Raw genomic sequence first — 17500 nt, forward strand, 5'->3', positions numbered from 1 at the left:
AAGCTTTGTTCATGGAATCTACGTTTAGGTTTAGGCACAGATAAAGAGTGGGGGAAATTATTGATAGTGTTTTCAGCTAGACGAGTGTTTCTTGTAAAAGTTTGGCGAGGGGGGGGACCATAGACTGAAGCCGTCGAACACTTTCCATGAAAATAACGATACATCAGAGACAAACTCGCAACATCTCTTCTGTGAGATAGAGGTTGCAGGGAAGAGAAAAGGACATCTCCTACGAGACTACGAAGTCTATTTTGAACTCTATCAAGGCAGGGCAAGTCCTTTCTAGCAGCTCCTTCCCAGATGTGGCAACAGTATTCCATCCTTGGACGTATCTGGCTCTTATATAGATAGAGAATTGCATCAGCAGTGAGATATCTACTGGATCGATAGATAGATCCGACTATTTTTCCAGCGGCCTTAGCAACAGACTTGATGTACGTGTTCCATTTAAGATCAGGAGTAACGGTCAAGCCCAGAAGCTTGTCAAAACTTGAGGCCCCCTGAAGACGAGAGCTATTCATTTCAATTGATGCCAGATGTGGATCAGAATGTTGATGATGTAGAGAGAAGCTTGGTTTTAGATGCATTAAAAGTAACCAACCACTCCTTCCCCCATTGTACCACATGCTCAAGATCAGAGGAGAGAGAATCGGAGAGAACTTGGTCGTTTACTGTCTTAGATGTGCTACCATAGATGGTAGTGTCATCAGCATAAATGTCTGCAAAAGATGTAAGGATGTGATTTGGAAGATCGTTAATGTAGATCAGGAAAAGAGTTGGGTCCAGGATGGACCCCTGAGGGACTCCAGCATTAATACTGTGAGCTTCTGATTTTTGCCCCTCAACTACTACTCTTATGAACCTATCAGAAAGAAATGATTTAATAATTGAGAAGACATTTCCAGCTATACCACAGCTAGAGATCTTGTGAAGTAAACCTTTATGTCATACCCTATCCTTCTTGAATCATATTTTTTCGATTAGCGATTTTCGATACTTATCAGACGCATTCCTATACCTAGCTAAAAACATTTTCAGACACATCAAGTACCTTGGTGTGAAATTTTAAAAAATCTGCCCAGCCATTGCTGCCTTTTTTTGTTTGTTTTGCCTTTTTTCTCCTTCCCTTGACGTCAGCGCATGCACACTTGCTTAATTTGCATATGTGCTAAGGCGGCTGCTGCTAATATTTTCGCCATTCAGCTATCCCACGATTGCTGCTGATTTTCTCACATGCGCCCATACACGTTCTGTTACAATAAGAGCGAACCACTTCGTTACACGTCGAAATAATCCAAGATACTAAAAGTTGAGTTGAAATAGCTAAAGAAGTAGACCTACTCAAAGCACTATCCTCACACAAACAGTACTATGCTGCTTAAAAAGGACTATAAGTAAAAAAAACAAAACAAAAAAAACATAAGGTAGGGAATTAAGGATAAACACAGTAAAAGGCTAAAAGATGAGATCGCGGGGGACAATGGGCATTTTTTATGAAGAGCTACAAGGCGGAACGATAAAGTTGTCGCCTTAGAAAATACGACATGATTCTATTTCCGTTTGATGAAAATCGGTTTTCGCTTTTTGCTGCAGACCATTATGCACAAATCACAAGAGCGATAGGAGCCTTCTATCATGTTTAAAAGTGACACGATGTTCAAGGAGCGAGATCAGAAATGTACCGCTGTATAGCCCATGCTCTATACCGATCCAAGTTATGAGAGCAGGACCATTGTCAACACCCTCAAAATGCATCGGTAGATTGCCATGAATAATGGGGATGTGCCCAGGGTGATGAAAACGTTTCCCGCTACGGTTATGGTCTTTAGTGTGGTTTCAAGGGAGTGCCACAATATGCCACCCCACATCTTTGAAGTCAGCTTGAAAGTCAACACCAAAATGTACATTGACGTGCTGAAGTGTGTGGTGATCCTTTGGTGCAATCAGGTGGCCGCTGGCAGACCCTGGATGTGACAGCAGGACAGAAAAGGACTCGGCGCCGGTCCACAAGTCCAAAGAGATCTAGGCTTGGCTTCAGGAGTGCTGCGACTTTGTACTCTTCTTTCACTGCCCCCCATCCTCCTCCGACGTGAACCCGATGAACTACTTCATTTGGTCATACGTCGAGAACATCACCAACATGACTTCTAACAAAGCCAAAGCCAGCCTGATTACCGCCATCCGTTGAGTATTCGCCGAGCTCCCGCCGGCGCTTATGGGAAAGGCATGCTCCCAGTTCCGAACACGTATCGAGGCGGTGATTGAGGCTGAAGGTGGTTACATTGAATAGATGTCAGCTCTCCTACATAATCAAGCTACCTGAATTGATTTTTTCAATAAAAAGTTTTAAAATAAAGCTGTAGTATTGTTTTCTTTAGGGCGACACTTTTATCGTTCCATCCGGTATACGCGGATGACTCAACTGACAACCCTCAAATTGACAAGGATGCAGAAAACATAATGTCATCTATTTTGAAAGACGAAATGGAGTATGCTATCTTATCTTCGAAAGAGGGCAAAAGTACTAGGCTTAATAATACAGACACTGAATTCGTCGAACCTAGTTTGAACTTGTACTTTTTTTGTAGTTAGATTTCAAATATACTGTGTTGCGCATAATGAGTATATATTTGTAAGCTCACACAAGTAGACTATTAGCATAGTTTTTATGAGCATGAGGCAACGTTAGGGATAAATTCAAAGTCATTTATCCATTTGCAACATTGCATTACAGTTACTTCAATATTACATAACTGTTGATAACGTAACCGCTCTTGGCGCCGTCTAAAAGTTAGAGTTTCTGTACTACCAGTCAGAAACGGCAGCTCAGCAACTGCCAACCCTGCACCGTTTTCGCACTTACTGTTTGGAAATTTCGAAAACCTTAAATAACAACAACAAACTCGCTTGTTTTGAATATTAATTGTTTATCAGTGTTTGGGTTTGAACAATGTCAATGTTCGGGCTTTGTGAGAATTATTAGTTGCTGTATAGGTAAGATTTTCTTTGTACGTACAATTATTTTTTCATTACCTAGGCACATTTTCTTGTTTTGATTCCCTTTATTTTTCTCTTTCTATTTTTATTCCATTTATTCGTTATTGACTCGTACAATTACTGCACCCACTCCTCTCACCCATTTTTTAAAAAATTTGTTTGGATTTTGATTAAATATATCTGGGCGAGAGGTTGTAGGGTCAGGGGTGGCGGCTAGTCCATACATTTGATGTTAAAAATAAAGCACAAGTATGTGTAGATTAATTCGTGCAAATGTTTTAAGCGAGCCAATGAGAATGAACGGAAGTGAGGGTTAGGCGAAGAAGAAGAAGAAGAAGAAGAAGAATATCAAGGGTTGTGGCATGAGTGCGTATACGCATTCAAATATGTTTTTTTTTTTGTATCCATGTGTTGTATGTGTGCATGTGAGCGAAAGCCAGAGAGAAAAAGTGGTAAATAGATGGATAGATAGGAAGAGAGAAAGAGAGAGAGAGAGAGAGAGAGAGAGAGAGAGAGAGAGAGAGAGAGAGAGAGAATATCACAAAGAAAGAGAGAGGATGAGAAGAATGTTCTATATTTAAAAATGTTTAATTAAATAGCCTAGATTACACTGGGCAACATTTTTTTTTTTTTACATTTTGAAGATTGCCTAGATTTCTACAATTGATTTATGGTATTTTTGAATGGTTGAATCTGGAAATGGCATCAGTTTCTCTTCATCAGGTCCGGCTTTTGTGCTAAGTTGATTTTTTTAAAAAAAATCAGATCTTTTGACAAAATCGATTACATTTTTGTAACATCATCAGCTGATTTTTATCAACACCTATCATCCTAAATATGTTTTTAAGAGAAAACCTGTTTTGCCAACAACATATGTGGATTACTGTAAACTGAATGCTGAGCATTGATAAAAGTAGATACACTTAGATTTAATGTTGCCTCACCATTGTGCAAACTTCAGGGCTTGAACTTACGTTTCTTTGAGCTCAGCGACAGGGAAGTCTCTCTTCAGATTCCATCAGTAATCAGCAATTATGACTACATCCCAGCGACCCTGATACCTGATCTCTGTCTTTTTCAGGTCCTGATGGAATCTCTTCCTCTGCTCATCACTAATTGAACCCAAGTTCTCAGGAAGCTGACCCATATATGAGAATAGATAATGCATCTAGACACTTATATTGGAACCCAGGTTTCTGAAAGCAGCCATCATGTTATTAACAGGTTCTGCGTAGTTTATGGTCTTATTCTTGCCAAAAAATGTTTTTCACTGCCAGAACAAACGTCTTCCACGCTTCCAGTTCCACTTCGTTTACTGAGTTTTCGAACGCTGGATTTCTGATGAGCTGCTGAATCTGATGACAGTGAAAGGTGCTAGCTTTCAACTTCTCCATGACGTTCCTTTCTTTGCAGTACACAACTTTCTACTGCATAGGACCGTCTTTCTTTGTTTATCTTGGAAAAAGCCTGGCATAAGTAAGTGAATCAGTCACCATCCTTTTCCAGATCCTTGGTGAACTGCTTGATTACACCGAGTTTAATGTGCAGCGGTGGGAAGAGTATTCTATCTTTATCCACCGCATGATCGTTGATGGCGTTCCTTTCTTTGCAATACACGAATGTCTACTGCATAGGGCAGTCTTTCTTTGTTTACGTCGAGCAATAATTTTTGGAAGATTTCGACGTTTTATGACTTCAAACTGATCCCTTTTCGACATATTCACCCAGAACTATCGGACCTAAATAGTTATTGTTTTTTCAATCAAAACAATTATTCGAGATAGCATTATACCCCCACTAACTTCTATAATGCTCCATACATGCATACGTGTGAACAGAAACGTAAAAACAAACAAACAGAAAAAAAAAACGACTTGTGGAAATAGCTAAAAAAAACTTGACCTGATTGCGCAAAACCAATGTCATTTTTAGATTTAGTGCATCAGATTTTTTCTGAAAAAAAAAAAACGCAGACAAGTTTGCTGTTGACCAGGGTTTTATATATATTTATTTTTGCTGTAGACCAGGGTTTTATATATATATATTTGCTGTTGACCAGGGTTATATATATATATATATATATATATATATATATATATATATATATATATATATATATATATATATATATATATATATCTGTGTGTTGAGTGCCATCAGCTAGAATCGAAACTATAAAATATTACTCTCCACCTTCCCCCTTAGCCTCTTAGCCATGCCCATAACACACACACACACGCACGCACACACACACACACACACACACACACACACACACACACACACACACACACACATATATATATATATACTAGCAAAAGTGTATATATATATATATGTTGGTGTGTGTGTGTGTGTGTGTGTGTGTGTAGGCGTAGCTCACAGGTTATGGAATGAGGATGGCGAGTTGTATATTTTGGTTTAGATTCTAGGTGATGGTACCAAATCATACAACTAAATACACACGCATATATATATATATATATATATATATATATATATATATATATATATATATATATATATATATATATATACTAGCAAAAGTACCCGTCGTTGACTGGGTTCAAAAACAGCCTACAGAAAATAGACTCTGATTTATGATAGGTTATGAAAAGGAAGTGTTGTAAAGAGATAGCTTCGAATTCGGGGGTATCAAAACCAAAGCAAAATGTGATGAAAGTAAAAATAAAATAGATAAACCCCATAATTTATTATACCATACCTGTTAACATGGAAACACTTATCACAATATTCTGTAGATCTATATTAAAAAAACTTGTTAAACTTTATGACATATTTCCATTCTATGGAGGTCAGGTGCGAACGAACACCCCATAATTTTATTATACCATATTTCTTCAAACTGAAACATAATTATCAAAGTATACTTATGCAGATAGATATGAAAAGTCTTTATTAAAGTTTGTGCCTATTTACATTCTATTGAGGCCAGGCGCGAACACAGACCCCACAATTTTATTATACCATCCCTATTTAAGTTAAAACATACTTATCAAATTATTATTATGTACATCTATATCAAAAACACTTGTAAACTTTTTTTTTAAATTTTTAAATTTTTTATTTCCATACTTTGTGGACCAGTCGCATACGCAGACCCCACAATTTTAATGAATCATCATTATGCCGGATCAAACATACCCATTCCTGTGTTTCGATACATCTTCTATTATTATATGTGATCAGTTTTCTATAATAGTCAACCATATAGGAGCCTATTCGTGACACACACAGACGTTCAGCTTTATATTATAGATATAACTTCCACTGTTATCCTTTTTTAAAAAGATGTAACCGTCCGATTGCCGAAGACAAGATTCAAGCAAGTAAACAGGTCCGGACAGTTCGCAGAGTTATATATATATATATATATATATATATATATATATATATATATATATATATATATATATATATATATATATAGTTCGTCTGGTCATTATAGCTTTTCTCTATTCTATCCTTATTTCCATGAAAGGTGCTCGACTGAGCTACAAATCTCTACTCCCGCCTTGTAAGATATTCACTACAAGAGCTACCTTCTACAACAAAAAAGAAAGAAAGAAAAGGAAATTAGAAAAGCAACCTTTTCTTTCTTTCTAATGTGTGTGTTTTCGCAAGAATTCCCATCAGCAGATAGCTTTTCTACAAAATATAACCTGATTGTCTTAAAAGTTAATTTTTACAGATTATTACTGAAACCATCTTTACACATATTCAAATTTGGATCGAACACTAATATTATCTCATTAACTATTTTCCTCGAATAGAATCTGGCCTTGATGAGTGGTGACCATCTTTAGAACAAATTTGGAACTAATTTCCTCAGATATATTCATCAGTTCCATTTAGTGCGCATGGTGTTGAAAGTCTAATGGTTAACAGTGTTCTCTATGGAGTCTTACTGTTTAAAAATATTTCCTGCTGATTTTATGAGCTGACCTTTGCATGATAAAGAGTTTAATTGCATGAAATGTCTGATTTTTTTTTAAAGAGGAAGCAGTTTATGGAATACAAGATGGTAGGAATGTTTACACACAATTTGTCGTGTTATATAATAATGAACTCCATCGTTGTGTTAGCACTAAAGGTTTTTTGAAAGGTATAAGTGTGACTTTTCTCTTTATAAGCAATCCATAACAATGTTGATCACGTTTTATTATGTCTTGTTCTAAATATATACGTAAGCATATGATAAATGCAATTTAAAACTGTGACATATATATATATATATATATATATATATATATATATATATATATATATATATATATATATATATATATATATATATATATATATATTGTATTTTGTGTACAGAAAATTGTTAGATGAGATAAGTCATTGGTACTTATCTCATCTAACAACTTTCTGCACACAAAATACAAAATATAAATACGCTCTTATGTTCCGGATTTCCTTTTAATTGAGCACTCTGATGGATTTCTTTTTCCAAAATAAAAAACAAAAAAACAAACAAAATTACCAAACTAATCATATATATATATATATATATATATATATATATATATATATATATATATATATATATATATATATATTAATAAAATTCTAAATGTTTATTTATTTATGTGTGTGTGTGTGTGTGTATGCCAATAAAGCTTTCGACCGGATGCACCGAATTAAAAAATTCTTTTTTTCCTGAAAGGTGTGAGTCCCTAGATTGTCCTTATCTATATATGGTTCGTAACAAGCAACGCGGAGTCACACCAAAAGCCCAAAATAAGGGTTTTTGAGCCGTCTCGTTTTTGTCGAAAAAGTGATCTGCTCATGTCAACGGAATTTAGCACTGTTAGTATACAGTCGCGGTAACATCTTTTGGCATACAGACAGGACTTGTGGCGCAATGGGTAACGCTCTGACTACGGATCAGAAAATTCCAGGTTCGAATCCTAGCAAGTTCGTAATAATTTTAACCATCATTTTATCCAACGTTTACTCATTATCCTTACCTTTAGTTAAGGTATTTTTGTTTTCTTCAGTGATTTTGTTTTGTGCATATGGAAATTTCCCATACACCGAGTTCACAAGGTAAGCATTCATGGTAAGACGATGTTGAGTGTACTCGATTTTGTGTTTTACACGGCGTTGTGTGTTTACCGACACGACGCAGTCGCTAGTAAAGAAATAAAATTTGAAGTTGTACTTTTTCCTATGTAGCAATGTTTAACGAATTCCAGATAAATACTAACGAAAAGGTCGATACTTTAATAACAATACTATAAAATTGATACCTATTAAAAAATGAATACAGAATTATTATTCCGGAACAAATATCACATGCTTTATTAATGTTATCTAAAATGTTCTTTTGTTTTTTACAATTGTACAATATTGAAAAATTGAGGTGTATGTCTATCATCTTAAATGTGGTCTCCGTATTGAGTACATAGGTAAGACGACATTGAGATTGGACAATAAAATTCCACGACACATACCCGGCAAAATTAGCAAAGAAACTTTCCTTTCAATTGACGTACTCAAAAAATACATACGGGTTATCAATCACGGAAACTTTGATTAAGAACACAACGTGTGCAATGAATTTTAGCATCGACTCATTCACCAGCCGTGCTCATTCGATATTTCGTATGTATTTAGCAAAGTAATTATTGGTTGAAGTTTTGTTATCATGCAATGTTTTTATTTTTATTGTGGAGGTTTTATTGTGGGGTTTTATTGTGTGTGTGTGTGCGCGTGTTTATGTGTCTTGGATGCCATCAGCTAGAATCGAAACTAAAATACATAACTCTCCACCCTCATTTCTTAGCCCCTTAGGCATGCCCACAGTATATATATATATATATATATACACACACACACACACACACACACACACACACACACACACACACACACACACACACACATATATATATTTATTTATTTATATATATAATCAGTCGGATTCTTAATTTGTTAGCTTAATAAGTATAGGTTAATTTAAAATTCATTTGAAATAAGTAGTAATTTGTATAGTTTTACTATCAGATTGCTAATTGAAATAAATCGAAATATACGAATAAGTACGTATCTGATGAGAAGCCATTATCAATTTTCAATTTTTTATACAAGGGAGTCAACATTTATCAAAGCCTGAATGCCACTCGGGGATAAAGGTAAATAGGTGTCAGGTGATCAGTTATACAACAACGTAGTGATCAGTAGTGGAGAAAATTAGCTAAAATTTGATTATTTCAAATGACGGATCAATAAGAATTTGTTTATATTGGATTTGAAGACGCCAAAGCAAGCCCACAGTACAGAGTTCCACAAGCGGTTAGTACTAGAAAATAACCTTTTTTTCATGGAATTTGCATTTAGATTTAGACACGGATAGAGTGTGGGGGAATTTGTTGATATTCGTTGCAGTTAGACGAGTACTTCTTGTAGATGTTTTTCAGGAGGCAGGCAAAGATTAAAGGTCAGTCGAGTGCTTGCCATGAAAATAACGAGAGAGCAAAGAAAGACTCGTAATGTCTTTTCTGTCAGAAAGCAGTTGCAGGGAGCAGAAGAGGGCATCAGTAACAAACGAAGCTATTTTGTTGGATAATAGTAATAGTCTGTTTTGCTTATCGTATAAAAGTTACCAGTGAAACTCCGGAAGTGTCGATTATTGAAAGAATTATCGGTTTGGATAGAATATGTAATCGATGAAATTGAATATACTTTTTTTTTAATAAAAATAATAGAGGTTGAAAGGTTATATAATTCATAGGCTAGGTAGAATCAAATATCGATTTTTACAGATGCAATCCTGTAGTTGTGTAACTTAAAGAATCCGACTGATTATATATATATATATATATATATATATATATATATATATATATATATATGTATATATATATATATAAATATACATAAATATATATATATATATATATATATATGTATGTATATATATATATATATATATATATATATATATATATATATAATAAACGAAAAGAAACAGTCTTACATTTTCATAATATAGTGTGAGGATATTAGTGCACGCTTTTTTAAATGGTTACTATTTAAATTCTCTCTCTCTCTCTCTCTCTCTCTCTCTCTCTCTCTCTCTATATATATATATATATATATATATATATATATATATATATATATATATAATTGCATGCCACCCGGCGTTGTCAGATTGTCAACTACACTTAAATATATTAAAGTTCGTGCAGATTACGTATTTATTATTATAGATAATTCTCTATCAATTATTATATTGAACCTAATATAATGTAGTAGAATCAAAACTAATATATATATGTATATATATATATATATGTGTGTGTGTGTATATATATTTAGTTTTATGATTTGGGTACCATCAGCTAGAATCTAAACAAAAATATACAACTCTCCATCCTCATTCCATAACCTCTGAGCTACGCCCCCCCCACACACACACATAAATATATAAGTATTTTTTAAAGTTCAATTCACAATATTTAAAACACATGTTCGTTTATTTACCGAGCTATTTCGTCCGCAATCTTAAGGAAAAAGTAAAGATATGTTATCACTGTATTTTAATGTAGCAAACTCTTCAGACAATTTTATGAAGAAAAAACATCAGTAACGCGATTTTTACATAACACAGACAGTCAAATTCAGAGGTATGAATTTTATTAGTTGTGTCATGAGGGAGCAAAACAACTAAGATTACATGAAGGATGAGGAATAAAATTATATATCCTTATTATATCATCAGAATGATAAGGAAAAGTTAAGGAAAAATTTAAGAAAAAAACTCTTTAAGCTATGGCATTTCAAAGCTAAATGCTTCTCATCAGAAGACTGTGGATTAATTCTGAAGGACGAAGCAGGTATATTGCATGTTTATTTTAGAAACATTATTGGCTATACATATTTCAGTGGAATCTCAATTCAGAGAGACCCACCTCATCCGACCGAAAAAGGAGCAACAACAAAGGAGAGTGTTGCTCCTTTTTTTCAATCTGATGAGGTAGCTCCCTCTGAATTGGGAGTCTACTGAAACATGTATGAACATATGTAACCAATAATGTTTGTATAATAAACATACTATGCATATATATGCGTTCTTGTTTTTTTTCTCTTTTTCTCCTTCTCTTATTATTTTCTGTGTCTGTTCATAGTCCCCTCTTCTCTCTAGTCTACTTGAATTCCCCCTCCTCTTCATTCTTCTAGCTTTAATTTCTTAACTATTTTTCCCGAACGACATTGCCCTACTTTCCCACGTTTCTTTTCACTTTTTACTTATTTTTTTTAATAAATGAGAATATCGATTGTAAGTTTTTGCATTGTGTAAGTAAGATGCTTATCTATCTGACCCATCTCGTTTGAAAAGGCTCGTGTTTGCGTTGAAATAAATTTATAATGAGATTAGGTTAAGTTAATGTTTATTTTACTTTTAAACGTTGTATATATATATATATATATATATATATATATAAATATATATATATATATATATATATATATATATATATATATATATATATATATATATATATATTATTCGAGACTGCTAGTTGTTTACTCACACCAGACCTTAATTATTTCTTGAATTTTACCTTATTTCATTACCTCATATTGTGAAATTTTTTCTATAATTTTAAATTGAATAGCTTTCTTTTTGGAGATTATAGAAAGGCTTTCTCTTAGTTTTACTGGTACTCTCTGTTGAACTTGACATCCTAATACCTGCATTGCGCGTGAAACCTTTTGGACTAATATTGCACTGCTTTAGAATCATTTTGAAAATTTTTTTGATACCACATAAATGTACATTTTATGCACAAGGAGTGTTGATACACATTCCTTCTGTGAGGATTTCCTTATTCAAGAACCCCCATTCGAATTACTTCTTCGGATTATTATTCGGTGCCTCTTCAGACTCATTACATACATTAAAATTTTCCTTCTAAATTATTCTGTATGCGAGTGTACCGGATATTAACTTTCCTTTCATTTTATCCTTGAGTAACAATTAATTCCTGATGGATTATCATCCAAGAACTTGAGTTAATTTACATTTTAATAACTTTCTTACTCTTTCTTTTTACTTTTCTTACTCTTCTCTTACTTATTTCCCCTGCTTTATTCATATTTTATATTTTTAAAAGTTTAAACAGAACTTTATTGTATATACTTTTTTTAATTTTTGAAAATTAAAAAAAAATGAAAATAAAAATACATTTTTTTTTAGTGTTTTAAAGTTTTTGAAATTCTTTACATATATTTATGAATGATTACATTTTTATGATTTGGGATAATATTCTTTTTAGCTTTTATTGTTTTTTTGGTCTCTTCTCTCCTTTATCGCCATCATATACACCTCCCATCATTTTTTCCTAATTATAATCTAAGAAAACTTTCAATTTCCAACCTGAATATTATTAAAGTCGGTGTTGTTTTTTTTACCTTTACTTTTGTATAATTCTTACTGACGAGAAGCACTTAGCTTCAAAATGCTATGGCTTAAACAGATTTTTCAACTCATTTCTCTTTCTGTAACCATTACTGGTGTAATAATGCAACAAAGTTCCTATGCAACTTAATTCATTATCTTCTTAACTTGTTCTATTGTTTACTCCTCTTAACCAGGTAGATGTTTTTACTTAGATAGGTTTGCTTTACCATTGGACATTTATTTTTCAGCTTAAGCTTATTGCAATATATATATATATATATATATATATATATATATATATATATATATATATATATATATATATATATATATAAGGTTTCCAAAAAGTCACTGAAGCGTTGAAAATATTTTTCTCTATTTAAGATATTTCACAGATAATATTTTGTGAAATTAATTATGGATGAGCATAGCAATGGACCATGTACGCAAGTTGTGAAATTGTTTTACCCAAATCAAGGGTCAATTGCTTTGACGCAAAGAGCTTATCGACGGCATTTTCATGTAAGGGATAGTCCAAGTCACAACACAATTCAAAACATTGTGCGCCGAACTGCACTTTATCTTCCGCGAGCTGGCGTACCTCGAAACGTCACCACAAATGAACATAGGGAAAAAGTGCGAGAGCGTGGACCAGCATCCTGAAACATCAATTCGACGTTGTTCCAAAAAACTCTGAATATGTTGAAGCTCACTACACAACATTCTTCACAGTTTCAAATTCTTTCGCTTGTACAACTTGAAACCTGAAGATTTCCAACAAGGATTCAATATGCAGTTCAAATGCAAGAACTTGTCCGAAATGACCCCAATTTGCTGCAAATGTTGATTATATCAGATGAAGCCCATTTTCGTTTGAATCAATTCGTTAACAAATAACATTACAGATTTTGGGGTCTGAAAATCAAAGAGCAATTCATCAAAAGCAGTTGCATTCCATAAAGTGCACTGTATGGTGTGCAGTAATGGAGGAAAAGATTATTGGACCTTGCATTTTTGAAAATCAAGACGCAAATGCTGTCACCGATACTGGAGAAAGATACCGGACTATGATTACAGACTTCCTGTGCCCATAAATTCAAAATAGGCCCGGATTATGGTTCAAACAAGATGGGGCAATGACACATACGGCGAGAGAAACCATAAAGCTTCTCAGGCAATGCTTTAGCGAAAACATTATCTCTCGCTATGGCAATGTCAAATGGTCACTATGTTCCTCAGACTTGACTGGCTCCGACTTTTTCTTGTGGGGATATCTTAAAGAAAGAGTCGATGTTAATAAACCCCAAACCCTGCTACAAGCATTGAAGGAAAACATCAGGAACGAAATAAGGGAATTAAATCGTAATCCAGAGATTCTGCAATCTGCCATGAATAATGTTTTGGAAAGAGCACACATATGCGAAGCTGAAAATGGGTAACATTTAAAAGACATTATTTTTTTTTTTAAATAAAGATTGTTTGAATTTTGCAGTTTAAAAAAATAATTCTCAATGTCTTAATCAGATTGTGTTAAAATTACAGAAAGATATAATAAAAAAATAAAGGATATATATATATATATATATATATATATATATATATATATATATATATGCAAAATCAGACGCGCGCACACACACACACACACACACACACACACACACACACACACACACACACACACACACACACACATATATATATGCAGGGAGAAGGGAAAAAGTTCGAACGTAAAACGCGATGGATCCTGTCTCTTTAAATTGAAATATTAAACAATAAAAGTACGAATATATCACATCTGAACTTCGATTAATACCTTATCTTTAACTGAATGCAAAGAACAATAATGTGGATATCACATTATGTGTGTGTGTGTGTATTTTTATGTGTAAATGTAACCTTTATTAAATTTGTATACGCGTAAATATGTCGACAATAATTTTTTTATTTCAGTCTATCCGGCTATCGATTTGTCCTGTACTACGTATCTTACTTGCCTCTTTCTTTTCCGACTTTTATCAAAGGTGTTTGTCTGTCCACGCTATCGCCCCCCCTCTCTCTCTGTATTTACCCACCGGGTTGATATGATTATCTCAGTATGTCTGTCTGTCTAATTTGCAACACATACACAGAATTATATAGATAAATACGAGAGTAAAAATGAATGGAGTGTTTACTTATATATGTATAAACACAATATTTTATTACAAATAACCTTATATAATAATTCGATTTGCCATTGGCCAAATAAGAGATACATTTGATATTCTTTTGGCCAATGGGGCAGATTTCCAGCCTCATATATTAGTCGAAATATTGTGAAGTGTAAATTATATATATATATATATATATATATATATATATATATATATATATATATATATATATATATATATATATACTTTTATATTCACCGAAATCGGTGAAATCGTCCATTTTTTTAAATCAAATCGATTGATTGCCTGTTATAGTCAGGAACCCACCACAATGCACTGAGAGGAATCTTCAAATGTCCCCTTTGCATCGACTTAGTCAACAGTACATTGTAGTGGAGGAGTCTGCTAATTTAATAAAATGATTTTTATACAATGTCTGGAATAAAACTTTAATATTCAAAAACTCAAGTATCATACTTCAACTGTGCTCTAAACAGAAACGTTTATTTTGATCGCACGTCTGCCGTATCAAAAAACATATTGATTTTATACGCAGGCCTCTTCTGCTTGTGCGGTAATAAAACTTCTTAAATGAACTTGAGATGTTTGGTTGAATAAAGTGTTAAACTTGGTCCAAATCGGATCATTCTTTCTTTAATAAAATTTTTTCGATTACCGATTTTCAATACTTATCGGAGGCATTCCGATACAAAACCTATCTAAGGACACTCACGAACATAAAGTACAGATGTGTGATATAAAAGAAAATGTCGGTTCAACTGTTTCACACTCCATATATATATATATATATATATATATATATATATATATATATATATATATATATATATATATTATACACACAAACACACATATATATATAGTACGGGATAAAGATATTTTATGACGATTCAGGTACATTGAAGCAACAAAATTTAATCTTGAAATAAACTATATAATAATAGTATTAATAACAATAGTAATAATAACCATATATATATACATGTATATATATATACGCATATATATAAGCATATATACATGCATATATATATATATATATATATATATATATATATATATATATATATATATTGATATATATATAAAATGTATATATATAATATTGAATTTTGGTAAACAAACCTACTAGAAGTCGATACAATAAATCAATATAGTTGGAATTCAATAGTTTTCATTTTTGGATATTTCTAACCTAGAAATCTATCTATATATCTATAAAAGTGAACGTGTCTGTCTGTCTGTCTGTCTGTGTGTCTGTGTGTGTGTGTCTGTCTGTGTACATTTCCCTACGCAATAACTCTATCAATTTTTAGTCTATAGACTCGAAATTTGAAATACCGGGTACTGAGATTTGGGAAAATCGATGTGACGGGTGTCAGCCAGAAATTTGGCTGTTAAGGGGTCAAATTTTAACGATTTGACCTTTAAGAACTCTACCAGACTCCTCCGACAATTTTGGGTCTGGACACTTGAAATTTTAGATATAGGTTCCTTGAACCTGGATCTAACTTAATAAAGTGATTTTAGCCCGAAACAATAAATTTTAAGGGGTCATAATAGGGGTCAAAGTTTTAAAAAATTAACCAGTTTTTTTGTTTTTTTGCTTTTTTTTGCACAGCATACACCTCCAAACACCCGAGCAACGCCGGGCACTCCTGCTAGTATATATATATATATATATATATATATATATATATATATTCATATGTAAATATATATATATATATTCATATGTAAATATATATATATATATATATTCATATGTGAATATATATATATTCATATCTGAATGCATATATAGATATATATATATATATATATATTCATATGTAAATATATATATATTCATATGTGAATATATATATATTCATATCTGAATGCATATATATATATATATTCATATGTTCCTTTTTTTCTTTTTATCTATATCTAGCAATAATATGTTATTGCACATCTATTTATGTATGGAGCCATAGAAATGATATAACATTCATTTATGTATGTCATAGTACGTAGTGACACACTTCATAAAGCAGTCAGTCTGAACCATTGTTCAAAATAGCTAAAGTTGGTTATATAGCAGCCACCATAAAGACTAGCACATGAGTGGCGACATCTAGTGAGTACAGTTAGCAACAGGCTATCATTCCCATCTCACTACCGTTGCAACTTCAGCTACAGTTGGCAATTCCGACAAACACTGCTCTGGCTGCTTGTTTGGTTTTTCGCTGCATTCCCTCTCCCTATACTTTCTCTTTCTACATTGCAGTCGGTTGTAATTGCCTCACACTCCGTCCTCTTCTTCCAAAACTTTCTTTTGCTATTTGCTTTATTTTTATTCTTTCTTCACCTCACTTCCATCTCTCTTTCGTTACCGCCAAAATCTGCGCGTTCTGTTCGATACACGCATGCGCTATTGTCTCTTTTTTCAAACGATCGTTCTCTCTTGTCGGCCATTGTTCTTCTTATTCGATTTTATTTTGTTTCACACACACACACACACACACACACATTTTAAGTTAAATATATGTATGTGTTTATATATTTGCATGCACAGGATTAACTCCTAAACTAATTAAGCGATCATTATAGATTTTGAAATCTTAAAAGAGTTGCTACGCATAAGGATACGTAATATGGGCTATATTTAGTTTAATTTACTTTTATGCAGTGGGGATAAAATAGGTGTGAAGGTACATCTTAAAATCAAATTACCTCTGATATTTGTGAAATTGTAACAATAGATATTAGACATCAATTATTAAATATTTAGGTTTTTTTTTGTGTGTATCCTAAAAAGTTTTACAGAAAACAAACTCCTGTTCAAAATGAAAAGATTTCAGATTTACATAAAATTCGAACCAATTAAGGAAGAGTCACTGAT

General features: G+C 32.9%; 1 protein-coding gene across 3 annotated transcripts in view; it reads right to left on the reverse strand.

Annotated features, from left to right (window-relative positions):
* The window catches only part of LOC145260449 (sodium channel protein para-like), a 645789-nt gene that overhangs the window by 370557 nt on the left and 257732 nt on the right, over positions 1 to 17500 (reverse strand). The window lies entirely within an intron of this gene.

The sequence above is a fragment of the Euprymna scolopes genome, chromosome 36 (genome assembly GCF_053919585.1).
Source record: "Euprymna scolopes isolate OS-2025 chromosome 36, ASM5391958v1, whole genome shotgun sequence".
Taxonomy (NCBI): domain Eukaryota; kingdom Metazoa; phylum Mollusca; class Cephalopoda; order Sepiida; family Sepiolidae; genus Euprymna; species Euprymna scolopes.